The sequence below is a fragment of the Rhinolophus sinicus genome, chromosome 1 (assembly GCF_057876585.1).
Source record: "Rhinolophus sinicus isolate RSI-liver-muscle chromosome 1, RSI-T2T, whole genome shotgun sequence".
Classification (NCBI taxonomy): domain Eukaryota; kingdom Metazoa; phylum Chordata; class Mammalia; order Chiroptera; family Rhinolophidae; genus Rhinolophus; species Rhinolophus sinicus.
The window spans coordinates 189,667,473-189,695,234 of NC_142501.1; the positions used below are offsets into that span (position 1 = coordinate 189,667,473).

A 27,762-nucleotide genomic window follows, 5' to 3' on the forward strand; every position below is an offset into this window, starting at 1 on the left:
CAGATTTAACAGCTATAAATGAAAGAAGTATGAAATCATTGAATGCAATGTTACTATCAACCCCACTGCTACTGAAAACAACTCAAAATATTAAAAATATATCATATTCTCCCGATTAAATTGGCAGAAACTTGTGGAGGCAATGTTGTGTGGAAGTGTGAGAAAATACCCACGTAGTGCTGATGGGTCTATAAATTGATCCAATGTTTCTTTGAAGGGTATTCTGGCAGTATGTATTAAAAGCCTTAAAAAAAATCTATATAAATTTATACAAAAATCTATATAAATTTTGACTTAGCAATTTTTCTTCTGGGAATTTGACTTTAGAAAACAATTAAGGGTGTACATAAAGATTTACCAGAATATTTATGCTGAACCAATTTTAACAGTAAAGTGCTGGAGTAATAACTTAAGTGCCCAACAAAGGGGAACACTGAAAAACAGAGGGTGCCAAAAAAATGTATACACATTTTAAGAAAGAAAAACTATTAAAATTGTAATACTTAATATATACTGATAACAAAATATGAATACAAGTCACATTTGGCTTCTGCAATTACACAAGGTGCTCAAAGTGGTTACCATCAGCGTCCAGACACTTCTGATTACAGCGAACTACTGCTTGAGCAACACTGATCAAAGTGTCCACTTGTATACATTTTTTTGGCACCCCTGGTATTTATAGTATCTCTCTTCAGATGTACCAAATTGTGTTCTAGAACTGTATTGACAGAAAAAGATGTTTATAGTATACTATTAATTGAAAAGGTAAATTACAAAACAGTATCTATGATTCCAATGTTTCAGATATAAATTCTCTCACATATATGAGAATATTGTTTATGTACATACATAAACATACACATACACATGAAAGAGGTTGTATAAGGATACACAGCAAGGTTATCAATGGCTATCTTTGAGTCGGTTGTTTAAACTCACTTAGGCTGTTTTATGAATTTATTGCTTTTTTATTAGAAACATGTAGTTTTTTTGGCAATACATATGTATTGTTTCGTAGTGAGTAAAACACCAGATGTTTAAAAAATTTAAACCTAGTGATGCTGTCTACACCCCTTTGTGGAGCAACACTTTGAATTCCTCTAAATGTTTACATAAGCTCGTGATTCTCAAAATGTGGTCCTTGGACTAGGAGCATGGCAACACCTGGGAACTTGTTAGGCATGCGAATTCTCAGGCCCCACCCCAGACCCATTGAACAGAAACTCTGGGGACAGGACCGAGCGATCTGTTTCAGCAAGCCCTCCAGCTGCCTGAACCACTGGCTTAAACTCATAAAAATATTAGCTTGGGAGCACCCAGTATTTCACTTTATCTTCAATGACTAATGTGATGGAAACAAGGAAGGAACATAAAGGAACTCTAACACAAATCTATCTATACTTTGTCTGCGTGATAGTATCCATGGGAAGATTTCTGTCTCATTTGTGGGCATCTTCATCCTTTCCTCCTGTTGACTAGCACCTTTACCATGAACTTTAAGCCTGTTCACCCAAGGAATGTGACTGGGTGGTGAACTCCAGTTTGGCTTCCTTGGGGCACTTCTTACTACGTCTACTGCCTATTACTACAATACCTACAGTGTTCTTTTCATCTTCTACAGGCAGGTGAGAGAATGTAAGTTCTGGGTAGATCTATGTCCAAAATAAATTCATAACCTAAACTCTATTACAAGATGGTAAACCCCAGGATGACATAGGCTGGAGCTGTTTATTCCTAGAACATAGAAAATATTAGAAAACATATTTGTTGAATAAATGAAGAAACCAAGACAGAAAGAAATCCCTAGAGTTTATTCTATTCTCTGCAGCTTTTTCTTGTATTCAAGTTCAGCTCTCAACAGGTAGAGTAACAATTTGGGATGGTACCAGTTTTGTCTGCAATCCTCTTTTCAGCCCTTAGTCTTTTAGCAGGTACTGTTTAAACACATCCCTGGTTGGGCCATGCCCTCTCTATCTCCTTGGGACATAATCCATCTCATCTAACTGGTTTACTCAAGGTGACTGTGGCTAATTGAACTCACTGTTTTGAGCTCGGGTCACCTCAGTACGAACCTCAAGTACGAGGCCGGAGGCAGGTACAACCTGTTTATTCTCTTTAGCTGCATAAGTCCCTTTAGAAGAGACTTGAATGGAGGAACTCCACATCATCTGTCTCCATATTTCAGCATGGTAAACGAGGGTTTATAATGGGTTCTTTTGAGATAAGGGTATTCTAACTCCAACTCAGTGTATCAGCCTGAAGGCCAATTAAAAACATTTTTACTTTAATTTGCATCTATTTTGGGCTATTCTTGACCACAGGCTGTATGCAACAAAAAGGTTATTTTGAGTTTTCTCACTTTTACCAGTCCCTCTTCTAAGATCTCCTATGTTAAACTTGGGTATATGAGTGGGCATGATCTCTCATTCTGCCACAGATACAGAGGAAGATGATCTTTTTTGGAGCAGCCAGCCTCCTGATTATCCTATACCCCTTGGTCGATTCTGGACACAGACAATCAACATCCTCAATAAGGTCTGGCTGTCATGAGGAGTGAGGTTTTAGTGCAGGGATAAGCCATCCAGCAAACCCACATGGGCAAGGTCTGCAATAAGAAGTCTTGTAAAACAGTAGCCACAAGAAGAATCCAAAATAGGCATACAGGTGGAGTCTGGCCAGGTTGGAGGACCTGGTGGACAGGCAGAACATTACATATGGGATTTAGTAGTTGATAGTTCTCCATCCAGCAGTCCATGAAGCCCAGGAAGGTCATGGACTCAGCTGCCAAGATCCAAGGCTGGACTTTGGGCATGAAGTGGGGAAGAAGACAAAGTGATGGCTAGTGACACAAGATCATGTCCAAGGGCAATAACATCATCACTGCACCAGCAAGTTACAAACTGTTGGTTCTTCCTCTTCTCTCTACCCTAAATAGGGCTGGTTCCAGAGTCTAGGGCCGGGTCACGTCTATGGATCAGTTTCTAATATGCTCCATGGATTACCTGCATCTGGATCACCCAGAAGGCTTGTTACAATATAGGTTATTAGATCCCTTCTCAGACCTATAGGACACTGTGGTAGGGGAGCCGAGGAATCTGGGCTTTAAAATGAGATTATAAATGAATCTAAAAAATGAGAACGACTGCGATGGAGAAGCCATGCATATGTGATCTCCTGAGTAATAGTCAGCAAACACTGAAGGGGCAGGATGGGGAACACAGCAGATGACTACAAAATCGAAGGCTAATTTAAAAATAATTTTTTATTGGAGTTGAACAGCTGGCACCATATACTATAATTATTTAATCGATATAGTAAGGCAAAATGTTCCTTAGAGTAGAGATTACTGAAGAAGAAAAAAATCCTCATCCAATTCAAATAACAAATATATATCGAGCGCCTACTATGTATAAAGTGGTAATATAGAACTTCAGAACAGTAATAATGTGCTATAGGCTTAAAGTTACTTATTGGATTGTTCTCCCCAAACCTTTTCCTTCTCTCTATTGATTCTTCCTATAGATGGAATGCTCATAAATCATGAAGCAGTTACTTTTCAGGCATCTTAGACAGGATTTGGCCTCACTCAATCTTATCTTGCTACTTGAGAAAACAGAAAAAAAGAGAAATAGAAGAGAAGTTTGCTACCATATTTTTCAGGAAGACTTTTTTTTGGGTTCTAGTTGGTTTTTAGTTCTAAGGTGAAACGCAAAGCATGTCTATATCTACCAGGGCTAGAAGAGAGTCAATTTAGAGAAAAAGTTAGCCCAACTCAGTCGCAAGGTCCAGTTCCTATGGCCAATGGTTCAGAGCAGGGGTAGCAATGCGGGGCTAAGGCTAAGAGACTGGCGGGAAAGGTGGAGGTGGCAAGAGGGAGTCCAGGCTCAGTTTCCTAATCAGCCTACTTCTTAGCTCTGAAGCCATGAGGCGTATGCGTGGATGACCCTAGGGCAGCTACAGAAAGCATGAGCAGGAAAACAAACTTCTCTCTTCAGTGGCAATAGAATATTCACTCCCGCCACCAAAAAGTAACAGATTTGACATATCTTTCTGACAACAATGTTTAAGAAGTTCATTTTTTGCATAGTTAAACCAACTTTGCCAGTTTGTAGAAGAAATTTGGTGGAGAGTTGAGGGACGATATTTGATTTTGCATTGAGGCCCGTGTTTATTAGTTATACCTTTGAGCAATCTGCCTGTGTGATCCTGTATGGAAAAAACGCATACTCTTATGTCTGAAATAATTTTCCACTTTTTATTGAGTTGTTCAAACACTGTCAATAAACATAAACATATGGGATTTCACCTGTCGGAAGAAATCCATAGGCACCTCTCCTATCCATCTAATTTAAGGTGAAAACATTTAAATTGGCCCATTCTCAGACACTGAAGATACATCACATTAGTTAGACCGGAAGCAACAATCCAATGGAGTGCTCAAATACAGTCGGGGAGTTAAGTCAAAATGGATGAAAAGTCTAAGAAAATATTCGAAAGTTTTTAAGTGTACTTTTTACTTCTAGCCTAAGAAATACTTCCAGATGCTGTGGGACTAGACAGAGAAGGCAGTTGCTCAACATTGTCAATGTACTAAATGCCACTGTATTGTTTACTTTAAAATGGTTAATTTTATGTTATATGAAGTTTACCTCAATTAAAAAAATATTTTATGAACTATTGAGTTCCTTATAACTGGGAACTTAAATGTAAAAGGACTCTCTACTTTTTGTATCTCCCTTTCCTTCTCTATATGCTGATAGAGATACATCTAAACCACTGCTTTCAAAGCCTTAGAGATAACATTTTCTATCCCCTCAAATGATTTTTCTTTTCCATTGGGCAAACAGTGATTCCCCCTCCCCCAGCCCCCCTTTGCTCTTTATAGGCAGTTAGTTCTGGCCAGGCTTGCGATCTGAGAATCTTTTGGGGCTGAGTCTGATTGTATGCGATTTTTATTGTAGCAAACAGAACAGAGGGATTTAGGTATTGTCGAAGGTGTTGGTGACCTCACTATGTCCTTGTCATTACTCTGTTGTAGGATGTCAGGAAAGAAGTGAGGACAGAGTCTTTTGGGGGGCTATGGATGCCATGCTTTGCAGGGAGGTGGGCAAGTGCTCCCTGGGCTGCTGTTTCCGGAGGCAGCTGGAAGGGAAAGGAGAAATTCCCCCCAACAACGGGTGCTGTAACAGGCTGAAGCACCTACTCTGTAAATGTCCCATTCCTCCTAACCCAGTCACTAAAGCAAGGCAGGTGGGACTATTCCTTCCTTTCTATAAGCTTCCCCTTTAATTATGAAAATAAAGCCCCCATTTATAGATACAATTTTCCCTCATACAGAATCTCTTTTAATGTTCATGATTCTGTGAAGTAGGGTAAGTTGCAGCAGAGGACATCAAGGCTCACAGCCCTCAGCTGGCTTGCCCAAGACCACTGCTCTAAGAAGATACAATAGTACCAGCACCTGAATGGGGGGTGTTTAATTCAATAACTCCTCCCTCCCTTCCCTCTCTTCTCCCCCCCTCCCTTCCTCTCTCCCTCCCTCTCTTCTTCCCTCCTTCCCTCCCTCCTTCCCTCCCTCCCTCCCTTTTATAGTCTGTGAAGCACAAGCTCACTATGTACAAATTGTGGAAATGGATTTTTTTTTTGCCCACAAACAGATGCCAGCACTATCTAATCATTATATACTGTGAATTCCGTCATCGATATCTGGATAATTGAATGCATTGAAATGAAAAATACTAAACTTCATATGCTAAATATGTCTGCTGGTATCCATTCTTGGCAACCCGGCATGCAACAGTGTGTCTCTAATACTGGAGAGATGAACAGTTTTCTAAAGATATTACCCTTATGTATGTTGGTGCCAAAGATATGACCTTTCTTAAATATCTTATCCAGATCAATATAAGATCTAGTATCTTTGGTAACTCATCATAAAATCGTTGTAAGGGGTAAAGTCATAAATGATTTACCAATTTCATTTATGCAAAGAATAACTAAGTTGGTGCTTCAATCTAGTTTCTTTGAGAGTCTCTGCTTTCTCACAGTCAAATTATGTTACCTTTTTTTCCCCTTAAAACTGGTATTTATGGTTTAACTATGGTTATGAAATTTACATACTTAAATCACTGCTGAATTTAGGTCAAAAATTACTTATATCAATAATAATTCTGCTATTTTTACTGCTTGTAATGTGCTTTTGTCTGTAAGAAAGTTTCATTACCTGGAAAATACTGAACACAAGTATTATTCTTGAGAAACATCAGAACAAAGGGAACCATAAAGGTGAAACAACTGGATTAACAGACCACTGGGAATGGACTCATTTTGAATAGAATCATCAGTTCCAAAGAACAGATTACAACCCTAACCCTGATCGGTTATCTTACAAAACTGAGAACTGAGAAATGTGTCAGGATTATTGGAATTCTACAATGTTGGAGAAAAAATTCACTGAGAAAGTGAATACAAAAGAGCAGGTTTTTTTTTTTTTTTTTTTTGTGTGTGTGTGTGTGTGGGGGGGGGGTAGAGGTGGAAGGAGTTCTGGACATATTAGAAGTGGGATGCCTACTATTCAAGTGGTGCTCTCCATGAAGCAATTAGAGAGCTGGAGGTCAAAAGAGTCATCTGGCTGGAAAAGTAGTCTTGGAAGTCATCATGCATTCATTCAACAGACATTTGTTGAGCCCCTAACTTAACCTGTAGGATGACCAGCTGTTTCAGTTTGGTCAGGGTTATCCCAGTTTGAGCACTGAAAGTCCCGGACACCCCTTTATTCTCAGGCAAGCTGGGACAGCGGATGACATTTACATGACCATCACAGTCCCTGCTCCTTTTGAGTTTTCATTCTAAGGGAGCAGTCATGCAGGTATACCTCATTTTATTGCGCTTCACAGGTATGTTTTTTTACAAACTGAAGGCAAGACCCTCCACCAGCAAAATGATTACAACTTGTTATGCTGCAATACGTGCTTTACTGCAGTGGTCTGGAACTGCACCCACAATATCTCCGAGTTATGCCTGTATCTGCAGGGATTCGATAGCTCAAGGGGGACTTACAGAGTGGAAAGAGCAGGGCTGAGGACCACCAACCTTTATGGCGGCATAGAAGCAGGAGGAGGAAGCGTGAAATGGTGTTACAGAAGTCCAGAAGAAGAGAATGATAATAATCAAAACACTTATACAGGGCTCTATAACGCAATGGAAAAATGGACAAAGGACACGGATAACTCTTGGAAGAAGAAAAACAATTACCAGCAAGCATGAAAAAGAATGCTCAACTCTATTAACAATCATAGGATTACAAATGAAAACACATGTGATAAGATCTTTTTGCTTATCAAACGAATCGGGGAAAATAATAATAATAACACCTAGTGGTGTCTAGGCAAGGAAATGGGCACACTCAGACCAGAGTACCAATAAAAACAGGCATAACCCTGCTGAGAAGGTAATCTGGCAGTTGGGATAAAATTCCACTTTTAGAAATCCACCCTACTTTTTGCATAAAGATGTGTATACACAGAAGTTGAGCAATGTTTAGCTTATATCCTGGACTTATTCTATGAGACTTTTAATGTACTAGTGTTAATAGAAACAGGAAAATGGAGAGTAAAATTGTCCAATATAATTACAAATTCACAATGTGTAGGACAGAATTATTTTCAAGTTTCTATTTTTCTAATCCTGAGAAACTGAAAAAAAAAAAAAAAAGAGAACATACAAGCATAAAATAACTATGTTTCCACAGTGCAGCTTGACAACTCAACATTTGGTCATATTTTCGATGTGATTTTTAAAAACATTAATAGACTGTTTTTTAGAACAGTTTTAGACTTACAGAAAAATCAAGTAGATAATACTGGAAATTCCCATTTAGCACCCCCTCCACCAATTTTCCCTATTATTAACATCTTACATAAGTATGGTGCATTTGTTACAATCATTGAACCAATACTGGTAGAGTTTAGTTGTAATTTTGATATGGTTGGGAGAAGAGGCAAGCAGTATTTACCTGCTCTATCATCTTCACCAGAAACTTCTCCAACAGATAGTTTTTAAATAAAAGAAATAAAACATAACACATAAAGTTGAATTCCCCTTTGACCTGCAAATTTGGGCTGATACCCCCTCTTCCTTCTCAAGATGCACATATTACAAATTTTCTATACACCCTTTCAGTCTATTTTTATATTTTATATTTACAAATGTATATATATATGGGCATATTCTGCACCTTTTTCATTCTTATATTTTTGTGATGACGGTCGATAAATTTAGATGTAGTTTATTCCTTTGTATTAGTTATAATATCCCACCATAAGCATACTCCCGGTATTCTTCACCCTTTTCCTTACTGATATTTAGGTTCTTCCAATTTCTTTTTTCTTTTATAAAAACTACCACACTCAATATCCCACACTAAGCTAGCAAATATTGAGGGCCTTATTTCAGTGGAAAGGGCATCAATTATTTAACGGATAAGAAGTCCCATACTCAGATCTGATTTCTCACCCCATCCTTAAAAACATGGATTCCAGTCATGTTTCAGTGCCTGCGGAGCCTGGTTCTTGCAGCCCCCATCCAGCTGGCTGGGTACTTATCCAGGCTTGGATGCACTGCACAATGCCTGGTCCACAGCAGGCTCCCACTTCTCATTCTGCGGCCTTGCAGGGGTCAGCATGCTTAAGGCTTCTTTACAAACTGCCTGTGTGTGTGCACAGGTCCTGGGGAGGTCTTTTAGCGCTGCTCTGCAAGCCTTACAGAAAAGCTGAATTGCCCCTGCGCACTGCTGGTCCACAGTTCCAAGAAAACGTTCTTCTTTGGAACTGGGGATGGAGCAGACAGGCCTAGGAGGAAGGCTGGCATATGCACTATGGGCCTGAGAACTGGACAGAAGGAAAGCTGGCTCATTCAGTGTTACTGTCTGAATGACAACACCAGCATTATTAATGGGTATCCACTATAAGAAGGCCTAGGCGACTGAAGGTCCACTGCAATTTACAAGTGTCTCTGTCAGCATATGCCTAATCTGTAATCGGGAGTTTCACATTTATAAGTCCTTCTAACATCTTGCATAATATTCTCTCTCCTTAGATCAGGGGTGTCCAAACTTTTTTCAACATTTTTATACCAAGGGCCATATGCGGTAAAATACACAAACAGCCGGGCCACTCACTTGAGGTGAAGTATGTAAACTAAATATATTTTTGGAATTTGCTGCAGGCCAAATAACAATGGATTGCGGACCGCAGTTGGCCCGCAGGCCGCAGTTTTGACAGCCCTGCCTTAGATGGTAGTAAATTGACCCAGTATTTTAAAATGCATTTCAGCAGTTTTCATTAAAAGGGATATGCATGTGAATATCATCTTTCTTTCCTGTTGGAAAATATTGAGTATATGTGGAAATGCTCCTCATCCATATTTCCTAGGCTCTAGCAGCTGGTGATAAACGAGGTTCAAAATCATTGCCACGAAATGGGATTTATCTGGCAGTGCATCTACTTTCTGTGGAGCTTAGGATGCCTTGAATTCCTCTACAATAGTTCTGGGAGGTATGAGGGGGGATTTTAGCTATACTCTGGGGGCTGGTGCTCTCGGTGTGGCTGTCTGCCTTTTTACCTTGGCAAGCCTTCTTTGTCTAAGGCAGTGTCTCCAGAAGCAGTGGCCAAAAGCAGCCCCTGGGTTGTTGGGGCCTAAAAAGTGCAGCTGCTGCCATCAGTACCCACCATGGACCATGATGCTGGAGTTGATGTCTGAAGACGTTTATGCCAAGGTTACTGGTGACTGATGTCAAAGCCAGGTGTTTGCACAGAAGGTTGTCCCTCACTCCTACTATCCTCCACGGCTTCCCAGGGGCAGGCGCTGCCTTCTGGTCCCTGCAGATGCACGGGCTCCCGTACCACTGAGTCCCACGCTCTTCCCTGTCCTCAGCTCCATTTGCTCTGAGCCCCTCCCCTTCCTCTTCCCAGTCTTAGGACAGGTTATACTCAGACCACCCCTCCCTTCCATGCTGGCTCATTTCCTTGGGACCAAACTGTTTTGTCTTGGTTTACTTTTCCTGGAGCTAAGGTATTTCCATAGGCTTTTCACATAACCTTCTCTTGAAGGAGCCCTCCACCATTCCTCTCATCTGCTAATTTGCCTGAATTCTGGGATAAGGGCAGTTGATGTGGGTGCATTTTAGGATTTGTCTTACAGTAATTTTGATGATTGTGCTTATTATAAAGTAACAGCTCATTTATCTCGCACCACTAGCTTTTCCACATGAGGGGGAGGAATATGGTTTTCAAAGTGTGGGCCCTGGGCCAGCAGCTTCAGCATCTCCTGGAGCACGAGGGGAAATGCAAATTCTCTTCTCAGACCCCATCCTGTCTTACTGAAGCAAACTCTGGGAGCGTGGCCCAGTGATCTGTGTTTTAACAAACCCACCAGGACCAGATTGGGTATCACTGCTGTTGACTATCCCACTGTGTAAATTTGGCCGATTGACACATCCTGTTGTCACTTACCTTCTTTAATTAGCCTCCACATTTCCTATAAACTGGCAATTAGATTTAGAGCCTTGATTATATTTAGGTTCAGTTTTTTTTTGTTTTTTTTTTGGCAAGAATAGTTCACAGATGATGCTATGTTTTCCTACTGCATCAATCATGAGGCCGTAAGATCTGTCTGACCCAAGGTCAATAATGCTGAGACTGACCAGGGCCAGGGTGGCGTCCACCCAATATCTGCTTCACTAAGTGGTTTTACTGACCACTGATGATTGTTGTCTAGACCTATTATTTCCTTTAAGATCACAAGCTGATTTCTAACATCTTCCATTCTGCAGTTATTAATCATTTCAGCCCCTGATGTCACCACTTATTTGGGACCATGACAACCTCCATAGCATATTTACAGTCTAAAAGCAGCATGAATTAATGTGACTCTGTTTACAAATTAAAAAAAAAATCTTTAGAGAATTTTTTTGATAATCCTTACCATAATCACAGACCCGATTTGCATGATTTTCATTTCCTGAGAAACTACTCATTTAATTAGTGAGGAAACTGCAATTTAACAGTTTGAGTCTGGGTCCTGGTTCTGAGTCAGTTACTGTCTACCTGTGTGCCTGTGTTAAGGCAAATGGGCTGGTCTCCCATGGTCCGTTCATTACTCTGTTTAAATGCCTCAGCCCCCGTGACTCTATGATGACATCACATACTCCTACCCGCCTGATAAAAATTTTAACATAGTCTGAGATAATGTATGTCAGAGTACTTTGGGTGAAATCATGAAAATGTCTCTTAGACCTCTTTATGAGATAGAGCAATATGTTTGTCAAACTTTTTCAGCAGTGACCTAGAGTAAGAAACCCATTTTATATTGTGACCCTGTTCAGACACACACACACACACACACACACACACACACACAATTGTTAGAAATGAAAGTCTTGGTCTTAATGGAATTTAAAGGACAGGTGGCCCAACCAAGTGGGACTGGTGGGGGAATGTGGGCATGATTCCACAGCCTCTGACTACTGTGATGTTAACTGTTACGGAAAAGGAATCACTGTAGTTGTAATGAAAAATTATTAGGGCGAGTAACAGTGACCTTCTTACTAATTTCCATTGTTATACATTCCTGAATGGGACTAAAAGGGGCAGAGTGCCACACATGGCTCATGACCTGAAGCCTACTTCTTTTACGCCATGGGCCATAGAAATACCTGGGTCTGCCCACAGCAGACTTGCATCAATGTAAACCTCATCTTGTCATTAAAAAAAACAAAACAAAACAAGTGGAGGGTTGCTGTTATATGATATCAAAGATTATCTATGCATTTTAGCTCTGCCCTACAGAGAATCTGAGCTTTGAATTGGGTCTGAAGTTGCCTCACCTTTAGAGAATCTGTCACCACTGGGGAAAATGGACCTGACTCCTAGTTTGTTTCCCCTAGAATAGGCCCACTAAAACCCTGACTTATGTTTGGGGAGCCTGACTGGGGCCCCCAGGTTTTCATGTGTGATTGACCGAGTCATTCTAGTGTCAGCTCAGATGTCACCTTCTCTGTCTGCTTGAACTACATTAGCGATTCAAGTACCTATTATAACACTTTGCCTTGTTTCTTATTGTGCCTTATGTATTTCTTAATTCTTATGTTATTGTACTAAAATGACCTTTTAAAAATTCATGTATTTTCTTATTCATTATCTGTTTTCTCTACTATAAGCTCCAAGAATGCAGGGTCCTTATCTGTCTTGCCCATCAGTATATTCTCGTGCCTACAACAGTGCCTGACACATCAAAAAGGTTCAGTAATTATTGTTGGATGAATACACGGCAGCTCATGGGAGTGGTGTGCTGTGGGCCTGGTAATATTCCCAATGCTTTTTCTTCCAGTAGACTTTATTCTTGGTGATTTCATAGAAATATCAGGAAGAAATAAACACCCTAATTCTCTCTTCCAGAGGTTCATGACTTGGATTGAGACCTCTTGACCATCAAGAAATCCTCAGCATTCAAAGTATAGTTGCCTATGCTATGAAAATGGTTCTTCAAACTTAACAACTAGTATGTTTTGTATAACAAGATCTGACAAAAGATAATGGTGATGGCTAAAATAATAAAATCTTAGACTTGGTAGAAACCTTAGGAAAAATGTAGTGCTAACCCCTCACTTTACAGATTGACATGCAGGGTGTCATGCGGGGGTCTCTGGTTCTGCTCCCCACATAAGAACGCAGGGCATGGTAAGGTCAAAAAGGAACATCCACAGAGCCATAGCTAGGGGAGTCATACCACTATAGTCTCGCTGGCGGGTAGGTTGGAGACACAGGAAGCAGGAGCCACACGAACTGCAATCCATACTCTGCCACTTGCTAGCTCAGCCACCATCTTCTTGCTACCCCCATTTACTGCGAGAGTAGCCACAGCAGTTATATTACTGGCCAATGGCTCACTGGTTGCAGCTGACGGCCAACTAGCCACAGCTGATGGCCATGCAATCACAGTTGATGGTCATTTACTACCTGAACCAGCACCTTTCCACGTGAGGCCGACAGCCTGGAAACTGCACTCCTGGCTCTGTCCCCACACAGATAAAGAAACTGAGTCCTCCCCAAAGATTAAATGACATGCCAGAACCTATGGTGCTGAATTAGTGAAGAAGAACCAGGGCTAGAACTTCGAATTTCTAATTTTAGCCTTTTCTTTCTACCTCACACAAGGGATTCCATAATGGTGAGGAAAGAGTGAAAATAGGGAATATATAAAATGGAGTCATTTTAACCAAGCTACTAAACTTATTAACATTATGAAGGTTGAGGCATGAGGAAAGACTCCCTTCTTGTTCTAACTAGCCTGGGAACTTAAACTTTTTTGAACTTTCCAGAACTTTTTTGAACTTTCCAGTCCTGCGTCAATGCCTGGATATAAATCTGGACCTGCAGTTAACTGTTTAATTTTCCCCTGAAGGACTCACATATCCATCCACCTGCTATCCATTAACCAGACCATTGGGAGTGACCAGATCTCCTGGTACCCATCATCGTGACTGCCTGACAGCTGACTGATAACTGTCCTGGATGAATCCTAGGGCTAAGAATGCAGGACTGATACTTATCAAGAATGTACTTTTTACTATAAGAACTTCTAACTTTTCTTTCTTCTTTGGAACACTTCTAGAGTTTTGCCTAGCTGTGTTCCCAGTTTGCAAACTCCAAGACCCTTAACTAAATCTCTATCATTCATATTTACCAAAGCCTATAGACTCTTTTTGAGTTTGTTTAACAATTATTTCTTCAAATGAGAATTTAATTGATCAATAGACACATATTGTAAATATGGGTGAAGTACATTGCATTTAAGAAATATTGCAGAACAAGAAAATATCTGATAAAAATGAGCTAACGTTCTTTTCTTCCCTGTAATGCCTCTGTGGTTATCTACTTGGTTAACAGCATACAATTTAATTCAGTGCCTAAACATCAGTAACTCATCACATTTGTCACTGGGAAATTAATAATTTTGTTTTTCTAATTCTTTTTGGATATCACTGAGTTTTTGAGTAGGGTACTATTAATAACACAATCACATATGTCTATTAACAAGGTAACCCTGGTATAACATGCTAAGAAACAAGCTGCCATCATAGGGACTAGTTTAGAGTCCAGGTGAGAAAAGATGAGGGTTGTTGTCCAAAGCAATGGAATGAGAGTCACGGAGGGGAGAGACTCCAAGTTTGTAAGTCACATAGAGATACTAGCAGACAGAGAGGAACTGAAGATACATAAGAGAAAGAGGTAATTGGCGGCGAAGATCCTAGGGCAGCTGAGGCTGAGGTGGTATCTTTGAAGAGCAACTTTTCATGCTGAGATACTTGGCAAATTGAGCCAAATGGAGATGAGGCGATATTCTGAGGTGGAGATGAATATGGGCAGCTAGGGGTTCCTGGTGAATGTCCTGTTTCTCAAAAAGAGGGACATGAGATTTCTTTCCAAGGAGAGAGAGTAGACAGGTTTTGTGATTGGATAAGTGAAAAAGAGCTCCACAAATTACACATTATGTGCTCTTTCAGGAGACACGGTTCCAATTTAATGAGGGATTTATGGATACTTCTATTTTTCTTAAAATGATTGTTATTCTTACTTGTTCTTCTTGACAAATATCAGTGCCTTGTACGAAATGACTACACATCAATTAATGATAGCACATGTCACTGAATCCCGAATGCTACTTCTTGCTAAATGTATCCTGTTGAAGTTCACTTTTAAACATAATTTAATTGTAAGAACCACAACAAAAGAAGTATAACCATTGTTCTATAGGGAAAGGCTATCAGGCTTTTCCAAACCTCATTTCAAGCAATGTAGACTGATTGAGATTAAAACGTATATATTCTGCATTTCGTTCATACTGCAGTAAGAGCCACAATAAAAGCAAAACACTCCATCATGGCTTCCACAAAATGCCCATCTGTCAGCCACTGTCAAGAACAAATACACAAAGTAATTAGTCACACAGCTGAAAAGCAGTATATTAGAGTTTTTAGTTGGCTTTCTAAACCTTGGCAAGAATCAGGACGATTTTTATTCTTAAAATGGCCCTTCTAAGTGAATTGATGATGACTGAGAAGTCTGTCTCCTGGGAGGGGGAAATATATGCCATCACTCTGATTTTCTAAGACTGGGCAATTCCTTCCCATTGCAGTTTGGTTAATAGCCACAGCCAAATGGAACAACAAAAAAAAAATCTGTGCTGAACAGCAAGCTCTAAACCCCAAAACACAATCTGGGAAGATAATTTCTTTTTGTTTTCCCACTGGAAGGATTACTGTGGTGGGAAATTGAGCTGTTAGCACTGTGCTTCTTCATTACTTCAGATACATAGGAGAGGAACACTTTTGGAGACTAACACTAGGAATATTAAAGTGGATGGGAAGGCAGACTAATGATAAGGGATTTTTAAGAGAAGCAATTTACCCATGTGTATCTGTTTAGATTCAGTCGACTTCCAAAGTGATTGAAGCTCTCAAGTTCTGAGATGGTTAGGGATGCAGTGCCTACAATCTGGCTTAGCTCCAGGTACTTGCTACTTACTGATTTGGAAAATTGGGATTGTTCCAACACAGATCTGAGCCCCACCCCAGAGTTTTTGATTCTGTAGGGAGGTGATGGAGAATCTACACACTAGTCTTCTCTTATCCTCCCTTCCTGCAGTTTCAGTTACCTGCAGTCAACTGCAGTCCAAAAATATTAAGTGGAAAATTCCTGAAATCCTGTGTTAAATTACACACCATTCTGAGTAGCGTAATGAAATCTTGTCATTCAGCTGCGTCCTCCTCCCTGTGCTGGACAAAAATCACCTTTGTCCAGCATGTCCATGCTAGAGATGCTGCTCCCTTTTAGTCACTTAGCAGTGGCCTCGGTTATCAGACGGCCTGTTGTGGTATCACAGTGCTTGTGTTCAAGTCACCCTTATTTTGCTTAAATACGGGCCTCAAAGCACAAGAATAGTGATGCAGGCAATTCTGATATCTAAAGAGACGCCGTAATGTGCTTCCTTTAAGTGAAAAGGTGAGTATAGTACAATAAGATATTTTGAAAGGGAGAGACCACGTTTCACATAACTTTTATTACTGCATAGTGTTTTTATTATTAGTTACCTCTTACTGTGCCTAATTGATAAATGAAACTATCATAGGTATGTATGTTTAGGAAAAAACAGTATAGGTAGGGTTTCGTGCTATGTGTGCTTTCAGAAATCACTAGGGGTCTTGGGACATCTCCTCCATGAATAAGCAGAGATGACTGTATTTTCAAGCAGCTTGTAGGTGACACAGTTGCTGCTGGGATGGGAATATACCCAAAGGAAGCAGCAGTAAAGTTATGATCTTAAGTAAAAACACGGAGACAGGACTTTACTGAAACGCTAAAGAATTAAATTAATTCTGGAGAAAGAGGCCGATGAGGCAAACCATATTACCAACTGAAGGTCTGGATTAGAAATTTACTTCATATCACCAATAGGCAGAAAGTGGTCTTAAGTCTCAAGGAGATCTATTGTAAGGTTAGGTATAAGGGAAATATTTGGCCACCAAAGTATACGATGGATTCTTCAAATGAGTGATCTAAAAAGGAAATCCATCATTTAAATTCAAAAGTACTAACTTTAATACTTGTAGCTCATGAAGTAAGTGCATTTGAAAGAAGCAAAAAAAAAAAAAAAAAAAAAAGGAACTAAAAAAAAGCACTTATGTTAACCAAGATGTTTGGAATTGAAAAAAAAAAATATATATCTATCTGGCATAAGGAGTTCATGTTGCCTAAATCCAGGTCTCTTCCTACTGTGTTTCCCCAAAAATAAGACCTAACCGGAAAATAAGCCCTAGCATGATTTTTCAGGATGATATCCCCTGAACATAAGCATCTGTTGGAGCAAAAATTAATATAAGACCCGGTCTTATTTTTGGGGAAACATGGTATTGTATTCCTTAGAGCCAGATGACAGCCAGAGAGGATTAAACAGTGAGTACTGCAGCTGAGACACCCATTTAATGAAAAAATGTGATTAGCTCTGCCTGTGAGAGAAGCTCTTTATCTGAATTTTTCTTGAGGGGGTTGTGTGGGAAAATTACAAAGAGATAAACTTCTCATTGACCTTTATATGTGGACACTTCTGCTTTGCTTTAAAATTACAATTGAAGACCAAAGCCATTTTAAAAAAATACACACAGGATAAGTTCCTTTCACAATTCAGTGTTATAAATTTGGACTCCATGAACTGCGATGCTTCCTTCTTATCATATGATGAAAGATGTGAAATTTACTATGTTCTTCTTTTGGTCACAGCAGCCAGATACCCCAGAGCTAAGTTTTCTGTTCAAGTCTGGCAGCTTCCCTTGAAATGCTTTCTCGATATAATTGTCTCTCCCTAACTCCTTAATTCTTAGCCAGTAATTGTTTTTGTCTCTTTCAATGTTAAAAAAAAAAAAAAAAAAAAGCGTAAAAGCAAAACTTACTGTTTAATATCAATTCCTGCCAAAACCTTTTTGGTGTAGATATGGTGACATATAATGAATTAAAAATATATAATCCTATTCAGTCACAAATAAGTATTTGTAAAATATGTAAAACTCTCTCTGTTTATGAAGATATGGCTGGCCATCAAACAGGTATGCTTTTTGGGGACCGTAGGGTTGCAGTAAAGAACATAGGCTTTGAAGCCATGCTGCTGGGATCTCAATCTTGTCCGTGCACATTGGCTGAGTGACCCTGGCTATGTTATTTAACCTCTGTGGGCCTCAGGTCTGTCATCTGTAAAATGGCCTTACTTACAGTACCAACCTCCAAAGAATCTTGTGCAGACTAATTATGTAGTGCTTTGAACAAAGTGCTTTGAACAGGGCCTGGACCACAGGAAGCATTTAGTAAATGTTAGCTATTTCAATTAGAAACAGTGGTGATGAGATTGTGCAACTCACTCAGTTGTGGAGTTAAAGGCACCATTTCAATCACGGGTTCACATTCCTGGGCCGTGGGTGCTCGGGTTTTAATTTGGATTTAACTTGAAAGATGCATTTCCACCAAAGGAGGGCTCATGATGGCCATAGTGTGGCTGTTGCAGAGTCCCGGGCAGTGAAAAGAGAGCAACAGAAAGATGCAGAAAGAGAGAGAGAGAGAGAGACCATTCCCAAGGAAACAGGTTGCTAGGAGCAAGCATTTGGCCAAGAGCACTGAGGAAATGCAATTTCCTTGAACAACATCTAATGAAAATACTCTGTACTTACAGTGAACTGTAAGCAAGTGGGAAGTGAACCTGAGAATGTTGGGGAATTAGAAATAAGGGTTCTGAAATAAGCCTCACTCCAGCACAGGCTACGTTATGTTGAGAATATGGGCACACAAGGGAACAGAATGGGCAGACAGTCAGAGACTGGGAGACACAAGAGGAAACTGCAGTTGAGCATGATAGATTTAACTCCCTATTTTCGGGAAAGCAATTTGGAAACTAATGTCGCAATCAGATGGATAGTGTATGTGGCTGTGTACATTTGTATGCCAGACAATTATATAGGTTCTTATTTCCTCATATGTGATGTCACCCTCTGGTAATCCTTATTAGCTTTTCCTCCATTCCGCCTCCCTTTGAATGACCTACAGGATCCAGAAGCAGCATGTTGAGGACCACGAGGCTGGGTGTAGGTTGAAGGGAGAACAAGGAGGAAAGGTACAAGAACTGGCACCCTTCTCTATTCCAGACCTGAGAACCTGAACCGAGGAGAGGCAAACACTCTAAACTGGGTGTGAGGTGAACACTTTGATTGAAACTCACCTGATCTTTTTAATACTTGAAAGTGAGTCTTGAAAGTGTCTGGCTGAGAGAGCTTTCAGGGTGGGGAAGGAATCCAGCAAAGCATATTGATGCAAGAAAATAAATTCTTTCCTTATGTCACTGGTCACACAAATTTAAAAAGACTCATGTGAGTTTCGTGTGCATCGCCACTGTCCTGATGTATCATACACTTCGGAGTGCTCTGTGGCCCTCCACATGTCTGGGCTCTGTATCTCTGTAAACCTAGGACCAGAAGGAGGGTGAGATCTGGGTCAAGAATGAAAGCAAAGTCTCCCAATAGAGGAATATAAGCTAATTTGTACAGCGTTCCAACTACATGAGCCAATCAAGGACAGAAAGGTCCCAGGTGCATGGTTGTGTATCCACCACAAACCCACGCTTCTAATCTTGCTGTTCCTCTAGACTTGGACTAGCTTTCAGAGAAGAGAAATAGAAAAAGGAATTAGGGATGACGGCAGATACACAGAATACTAATGCTATGGCTTATAGGTAACCCCTTTTCTAATTCAATGTGGGCAGTCTGCCCCTCACTTATGAGTATTATCAAAAGTACTTAAAGGCCTATTTCTGGGGATCACTGTCACTTGCGATCCATACCATACAAGGCAACAGGTTGATTTTTCAGCTTGTATCAGTCGATAAATCTGTTATTTGTGTCCAGCCATCCTGATGTTCACCAGTTTTACTCTCTCCCCTGCAAAGCCTGGCTCTCTCCCTCCCTCCCCCACTGAGACTTTTTGCTTAATCATGTGAAAATAATACAGATCAATAAGTAAGAAAAATACCGACAAGGAAAGATTTCAGAATGAAAACAGATGCTAAACAGGTAACAATGAAGTGAGATTATACATTTACTTCAGTGCTTAGTGTGGTTTTGTTAAGGGTTGGAAAACATTAGGCAGATTAGAGCTGCAAAGGCTTCCATATTCATATCAAATATTTCTCCTCCCCCACTTCAGTTTTCTTCTTAGAAGACACCTGAAAGGAATAATACTCCTGTTTGCAGTGCCATTCTTAGCCATTGGAGGACCATTCTTTTTGGACGTCTTTACCAAAGTAAAATCATTTTTCAAAGGTAAACCTTGTACTCTCCGCCTGGAGACTAGGGAATCAGATCAACTCAAGTGGCTCATGGCTTTGAGCCTTAAAGAGAAGGAAGTGCTGAGAGGCAGATGTTAGCTAAGGGGAACACCACAGAAGGCGTAGGAATGGACAAAGCCCATGTTACTTCAGGAGCTGTGAAGAGTGTCAGAAGGGAAGTTAGGAAACCAGAAACCTCCAAATAAGTCAGCAGAGTGCTATCTACTGTGCAGAATTCAGCTTTCCAATGTATTTGGAAAGAAAAACTTACTAACAGTGGTCCCTACCAAGAAACACTAGGGTCCATGAAGGTGTCTGAGGTAGTATTTGCATCCATTTTGCATATAAAAAAATACACCTGGACTATCTTCTCTGGAAATTTTCAAGTGATATTGGGTAATTAGGAATTTTCTCCATTCATTATCACATTCAGACATTTCTTCTCATGACAACACAGAGACCAGGAAACAGTAAAGGGTCTTGATTAACAAAAACTACTAAAATTCCTGGAGAACCTCTTCCAAAAATTTGCTTTGATGGGCAATTGCTTCTCTTGTAAATTTGGTAATCTAGATGGTGCTGACAGAAACAATACGATAAAAAGTCCAACAAAATGATTATTATTCATAGCATGAGAGAGTTTTCTTTGAATCCCATCTTTTATTTGATTATAATCAAGGTCAGAGTTTTTTCTGGATGTTTCCTGCCAGCCTAAAGTGGATTCTTTGTTTTCTAAGAAAAAGGCCCAACATTCACTGCTTGGCCTCACTGCCCGATGCTTCCACTTCCTGTGGCTCAGTGCATCAGAGCCAATGCATTCTGAGAGGCGGCCTGCATGCCAGCCTGCTTTGGATCTGCTGTTTACTTGAATGGGGCTGGAGATGATTTTATGTCAGACAGAGACTGGGGTTAGGAGAGTTCTGAAGTGTCCACAATATCCACAGACATCCTAGTGTGAATGAGAGAATTTCCTGCTACTTGGAAATTCTCTAAAAGGGAGACCAGTTCATGTAGTGTTAAGGAGACTCCAGAAGGGTCAGACAGCTCTGACTGGTGGAGACAATATTAAGGTGAATAACCTGACACCTGCTGAGTCGGTCTTTGCTCACAGAGATGTTTATGGAGTGCCCTGCTGAGTGTAGGAGCAATTAGCAAAAACTAAGATCAGCTGTACAAAACCGAGCTACCAGGGTCCTGGCAGGTCCACTGCCAGCTACTTCCTGCCCACTTCTTTCTAATCATGAATCCGAGATTAACTAACTGTACTCCCAAATATTCTTATGTCAGCTACATCAATGGTTCCCATTTGGGAAGCAGGGATTCTGCCCCCACCTCCCCATAGGGGACATTTTTGGTTGTCACAACCTGGGGGAGGAATGGTGGAAGAGTTGCTACAGATACCTAATGGGTAGAGGCCAGGAACACTGCTACATTTCCAATAATGCTGGTACATGAGAAAGCCTCGACCTAAAATGTTAATGGAGCTGAGGTTCAGAAGCCCTGATCTCAATGGTCTAGTTTAAGCTGTTTAATGATTGTGTTTTATTGTCTATACTCTAGTTTTCAATTTTTATGGGAGCTTATTCGGCTCATACCTATGTAATAGATTCTTATGGATTTGAAAGGTTGTTTTTTACCTTTATGAATTAAAATTTTAATTTATCAAATCATTATTTTTAAGCTGATGAAGATTATGTACCGAGTATACTGATTCTTTTTTTTTTTTTTTTTTTTTTTTTTTTTTTTTTTTTTTTTTTTTAATTAGTTTCAGGTGCACAAGACAAAGCAAAACTTAGACATTTATCATTTATATCCCTCACACTGTGTGAACCCCCCTCCCCCCATCCACTATCCCTCTGTACGTTCCCAAAACCTCTCACCTTCCCCTTATCCCCACCCCCCCGCCCCTCTAGCAACCCTCTGTTTTTCCTCCATGTTTCCAAAACTGTTTCTGATTAGTTCATTCACTTATTCTTTTCTTTAGATTCCGCATATAAGTGAGATCATATGGTATTTGTCTTTCTCTTTCTGACTTATTTCACTTAACATAATGTTTTCTAGGTCCATCCATGTTGTTGCAAATGGTAAGATTTCTTTCTTCTTTATGGCTGCGTAATACTCCATTGTATAAATGTACCACAGTTTCTTAATCCAGTCATCTACTGATGGGCATTTCGGTTGTTTCCAGGTCTTGGCTATTGTATATAGTGCTGCAATAAACATAGGAGTGCATAAAGATTTTTGAATTGGTGTTTTGGATTTCTCCGGATAGATACCTAGGAGTGGGATTGCTGGATCATAAGGTAGTTCCATTTTCAGATTTTTGAGATATCTCCAAACTGTTTTCCATAGTGGCTGCACCAATCTGCATTCCCACCAACAGTGCACCAGCGTTCCCTTTTCTCCGCATCCACGCCAGCACTTGTTGTTTGTTGATTTATTGATGATAGCCATCCTGACTGGGGTGAGGTGGTATCTCATTGTGGTTTTTATTTGCATTTCTCTAATGGTTAGTGAGGTTGAACATTTCTTCATATGTCTGTTTGCCATCTGTGTGTCCTTTTTAGAAAAATGTCTCTTCATGTCCTCTGCCCATTTTTTAATTGGGTTGTTTGTTTTTTTGGAGTTGAGTTGAGTGAGTTTTTTATAAATTTGTGATATTAACCCCTTATCAGATATATCATTGGCAAATATATTTTCCCAATCAGTAGGATCCCTTTTTGTTTTATTGATGGTTTCCTTTGCTGTGAAAAAGCTTTTTAGTTTGATGTAATCCCACATGTTTATTTTTCCTCTTACTTCCCTCGCGCGAGGGGATATATCAGTAAAAATCTTACTCCGGGTAATGTCTGTGAAGTTTCTTCCTATATTTTCTTCTAGGAATTTTATGGTTTCAGATCTTACATTTAAATCTTTAAGCCATTTTGAATTTATTTTTGTATGTGGTGTAAGGAGGTGATCCAGCTTCATCTTTTTGCATGTGTCTGTCCAAGTTTCCCAGCACCATTTATTGAATAGACTGTCTTTACCCCACCGTACATTCTTGCTTCCATTGTCATAGATTAAGTGGCCATATAGGCATGGATTTATTTCTGGACTCTCTATTCTGTTCCATTGATCTATGGGTCTGTTTTTATGCCAGTACCATGCTGTTTTGATTACTGTAGCCTTGTAGTATAATTTGAAGTCAGGTATTGTTATACCTCCCACTTTGTTCTTATTTCTCAAGATTGTTGAAGATATCCGGGGTCTTTTGTTATCCCATATAAATTTTAGGATTATATGTTCTATTTCTGTGAAAAATGTCGTTGGTAGTTTGATAGGAATTGCGTTGAATATATATATTGCCTTAGGCAGTATGGACATTTTAACTATATTAATTCTTCCTATCCATGAACATGGTATGTGTTTCCATCTATTTGTATCTTCTTTCATTTCTTTCTTCAGTGTCTTATAATTTTCTGAGTACAGATCTTTTACTTCTTTGGTTAAATTTATTCCCAGGTATTTTATAGTCTTTGGAGCAATTGTAAACGGAATTGCTTTTTTAATTTCTCCTTCTGATGTTTTATTATTGGTATATACAAATGCAACTGATTTCTGAATATTAATTTTGTATCCTGCTACTTTACTAAATTCATCTATCAGCTCTAATAGTTTCTTGGTGGAGTCTTTAGGGTTCTCTAAATATAGTATCATATCATCTGCATATAATGACAGTTTTACTTCCTCCTTACCGATTTGGATGCCTTTTATTTCTTTTTCTTGTCTGATTGCTGTGGCTAGAACTTCCAGCACTATGTTGAATAGAAGTGGAGAAAGTGGGCAGCCTTGCCTTGTTCCTGATTTTAAGGGGAATGGTTTTAGTTTTTCCCCATTGAGTATGATGTTAGCTGTGGGTCTATCATATATGGCCTTTATTATGTTGAGATATGATCCCTCTATTCCCACTTTCTTAAGGGTTTTTATCATGAATGGCTGCTGAATTTTATCAAATGCTTTTTCTGCGTCAATTGATATGATCATATGATTTTTATTTTTCATTTTGTTAATGTGGTGTATCACATTAATTGATTTGCGGATGTTGAACCACCCTTGCATGCCAGGGATGAATCCCACTTGATCATGGTGTATAATCTTTTTAATATATTGCTGAATTCTGTTTGCTAGTATTTTGTTGAGGATTTTTGCATCTATGTTCATTAGCGATATCGGCCTGTAGTTTTCTTTTTTTGTGGTGTCTTTGTCTGATTTTGGGATCAGGGTGATAGTGGCTTCGTAAAAAGTGTTTGGGAGTCTTCCCTCTCTCTGGATTTTTTGGAAGAGTTTGAGGAGAATAGGTGACAATTCTTTTTGGAACGCTCTGTAAAATTCACCTGTAAAGCCATCTGGTCCAGGGCTTTTGTTTGTTGGGAGATTGTTGATTACTGATTCAATTTCCTTGGTGGTAATCAGTCTGTTCAGGTTTTCTGTCTCCTCTTGAGTTAGCCTTGGGAGGTTGTATGCATCTAGGAAATTGTCCATTTCTTCCAGGTTGTCAAATTTGTTGGCATACAGTTGCTCATAGAAATTTCTTAGGATTTTTTGTATCTCTGCGGTGTCTGTTGTCACTTCTCCTCTTTCATTACTGATTTTATTAATTTGGGTCCTCTCTCTCTTTTTTTTAATGAGTCTGGCTAAAGGTTTGTCAATTTTGTTTATCTTCTCTAAGAACCAACTCTTGGATTCATTGATCTTTTGTATTGTTTTTCTGGTTTCTATTTCATTTATTTCCGCTCTGATCTTTATTATCTCCTTCCTTGTACTCCCTTTGGGCTTATTTTGTTGTTCTTTTTCCAGATCCCTTAAGTGTGAAGATAAACTGTTGATTAGTGATGTTTCTTGTTTCTTTAGGTAGGCCTGCAGTGCTATGAACTTCCCTCTTAGGACTGCTTTCGCTGCATCCCATAGATTTTGGGTCGTTGTATTTTCATTTTCGTTTGTCTCGAGATATCTTTTGATTTCTTCCTTGATCTCCTGTTTGACCCATTCATTGTTTAGTAACATATTATTCAGCCTCCATGAATTTGTGTGTCTTCCAGTCTTTTTCCTGTAGTTCATTTCTAATTTCATAGCACTGTGGTCAGAGAAGACAATTGGTATGATTTCAATTTTCTTAAATTTATCCAGACTTGCTTTGTGGCCTAACATATGGTCTATCTTGGAGAATGTTCCATGTGCGCTTGAGAAGAACGTGTATTCTGCAGCATTGGGGTGGAATGCTCTGAAAATATCGGTTAAATCCAAGTGGTCCAATGTGTCATTTAAGGCTGTTGTTTCCGTATTGATTTTCTGTCTGGAAGACCTGTCCCTTGTTGTCAGAGGTGTGTTGAAGTCCCCTACTATGATAGTGTTACTGTTGATCTCCATCTTTATGTCAGTCAATATCTGTTTTATATATTTAGGTGCTCCTATGTTGGGTGCATAGATGTTTACTAGAGTTATATCCTCTTGTCGAATTGATCCCTTTATTATTATATAGTGTCCATCTTTGTCTTTTAATATTTTCTTCATTTTAAAGTCTATTTTGTCAGAGATAAGTATTGCAACTCCAGCTTTTTTCTCATTTCCATTTGCATGGAATATCTTACTCCAACCCTTCACTTTTAGCCTGTGTGTGTCTTTTGATCTGAGGTGAGTCTCTTGTATACAGCATATACAAGGGTCTTGCTTTCTTATCCATTCAGCCACCCTATGTCTCTTGATTGGAGCATTTAAACCATTTACATTTAAAGTGATTATTGATAAGTACATAGTTATTGCCATTTTTAAATTTGTGGATAAATTGTTTTCGTCTTTCTTCTATTTACAGAAGTCCTTTTAGTATTTCTTGCAATGCTGGCTTGGTGGTAATGAATTCCTTTAGCTTATTCTTTTCTGGGAAGCTCTTTATCTCCCCATCAATTTTAAGTGATAGCCTTGCTGGATAAAGCAACCTAGGTTGTAGGCCTTTGTTTTCCATCACTTTGAGTATCTCCTGCCACTCCCTCCTGGCCTTCAATGTTTCTGCAGAAAAGTCATTTGATAGTCTTATGGGAGTTCCCTTGTATGTAACCCTCTGTCTTTCTCTTGCTGCTTTTAGGATTCTCTCTTTGTCTTTAATCTTTGCCATTTTAGCTATAATGTGTCTTGGAGTGGACCTGTTTGGGTTTATCCTGGTTGGAACTCTCTGCACTTCCTGGACTTGTATGTTGGTTTCCTTCATCAGGTTAGGGAAATTTTCAGACATTATTACTTCAAATATGTTCTCAATCCCTTGTTTCTTCTCTTCACCTTCTGGTATTCCTATGATGCGCATGTTGTTGCGCTTGATGTTATCCCATAGGTCTCTTAAACCATCTTCATTGTTTTTTATTCTTTTTTCTTTCTGTTGTTCTGTTTGGGTGATCTCTGCTAACTTGTCTTCTAAGTCGCTGATTCGATCCTCTGCTTCATCTAACCTGCTGTTAATTCCTTCAAGTGAGTTCTTTATTTCGGTAACTGTGTTCTTTAGTTCTAACTGGTTGTTCGTTATGATTTCTACATCCTTCTTGATGTCCTCTCTAAGTTCCTTAAACATTCTTATCATCAGTATTCTGAACTCTGTCTCTGACAGTTTGGTTACCTCTGCTTCATTTAGTTCCATTTCTGAAGGTTTCTTCTGTTCTTTTATTTGGGATATGTTTCTTTGTTTCCTCATTCTGGCTGACTCTCTGTGTTTGCTTCGATGTATTAGATAGGTGCCCTGGAGTTCTTAGTTCTTGCTGGATTAGTATATAATAAATGTCCTTTATATTTGACTTGCACTACTTCGTTCTTCTCCCCTACGTGTGCTCTAAAAGTGACTCTTGTGTTGTGTATATTGTCCTGTTAAAGAAGATCCTTAATTGCTTTTCGCTTGTGAGTAGGTGGAGTTAACTCCTAGGCTGACTAGTTGTAAGACTTGGCTTTGCCCACGCAAGGTATTCTGCTGCGTGAGGATTGACCGCTTAGATGTGGTTTGCCCTTTGGCCTCTATGTGCCTGTAAAGAATCCCCTCTGAGTGTATCACTTGTAGGTCAAACCCGGTAGTACTCTGGCTTGGTCTGGAGTTGGCCGCTGGGTATGTTGAATCTTGTGCCTCTTAAGCTGGGCACTGGTAGGGCAATTACAGAACAAAGCAAATCACCAAGCACAACAATAACAACAAGGAAAAAGTCAAATACATTCACATGTAAAAAAACAATCGACAACCCCCACTCGACATAGGCAAAGATGTCAAAAATATAAAGACAAATCAACACAGAACAAAAACAAACAAACAAACAAAAAACAAACAAACAAAAAACAAACAAACAAACAAAAAACACAGCGCCAGTTGTGGCTTAAGCCCGCCAAGTGATCTCCAAGTTGTTCTCTGCTGTAGCACAGAATCCTCACTCGACAGAGGCAAAGATGTCAAAAATATAAAGACAAATCAAAACAGAAAGAAAAGAAAGAAAAAGAAAAAAAAAAAAAAAAAAAAAAAAGACAGCGCCAGTTGTGGCTTAAGCCCACCAAGTGATCTCCAAGTTGTTCTCTGCTGTAGCACAGAATCCTCACTCGACAGAGGCAAAGATGTCAAAAATATAAAGACAAATCAAAACAGAAAGAAAAGAAAGAAAAAGAAAAAAAAAAAAAAAAAAAAAAAAAGACAGCGCCAGTTGTGGCTTAAGCCCACCAAGTAATCCCCTGCGTATTGTGCAGGTAGAGCCGGTCACCTGATGCCCAGAGTGACTCTGAGGCTGCAGCTTTAGATGCGTGGGGCTGAGGGGTCTGGACAGTAGGTTTTACAAAGTCAGT

At 39.5% G+C, this 27,762-nt stretch overlaps 1 protein-coding gene across 1 annotated transcript in view; it reads right to left on the reverse strand.

Moving 5' to 3' along the window:
* The window catches only part of NWD2 (NACHT and WD repeat domain containing 2), a 170,705-nt gene that overhangs the window by 22,553 nt on the left and 120,390 nt on the right, over positions 1 to 27,762 (reverse strand). The window lies entirely within an intron of this gene.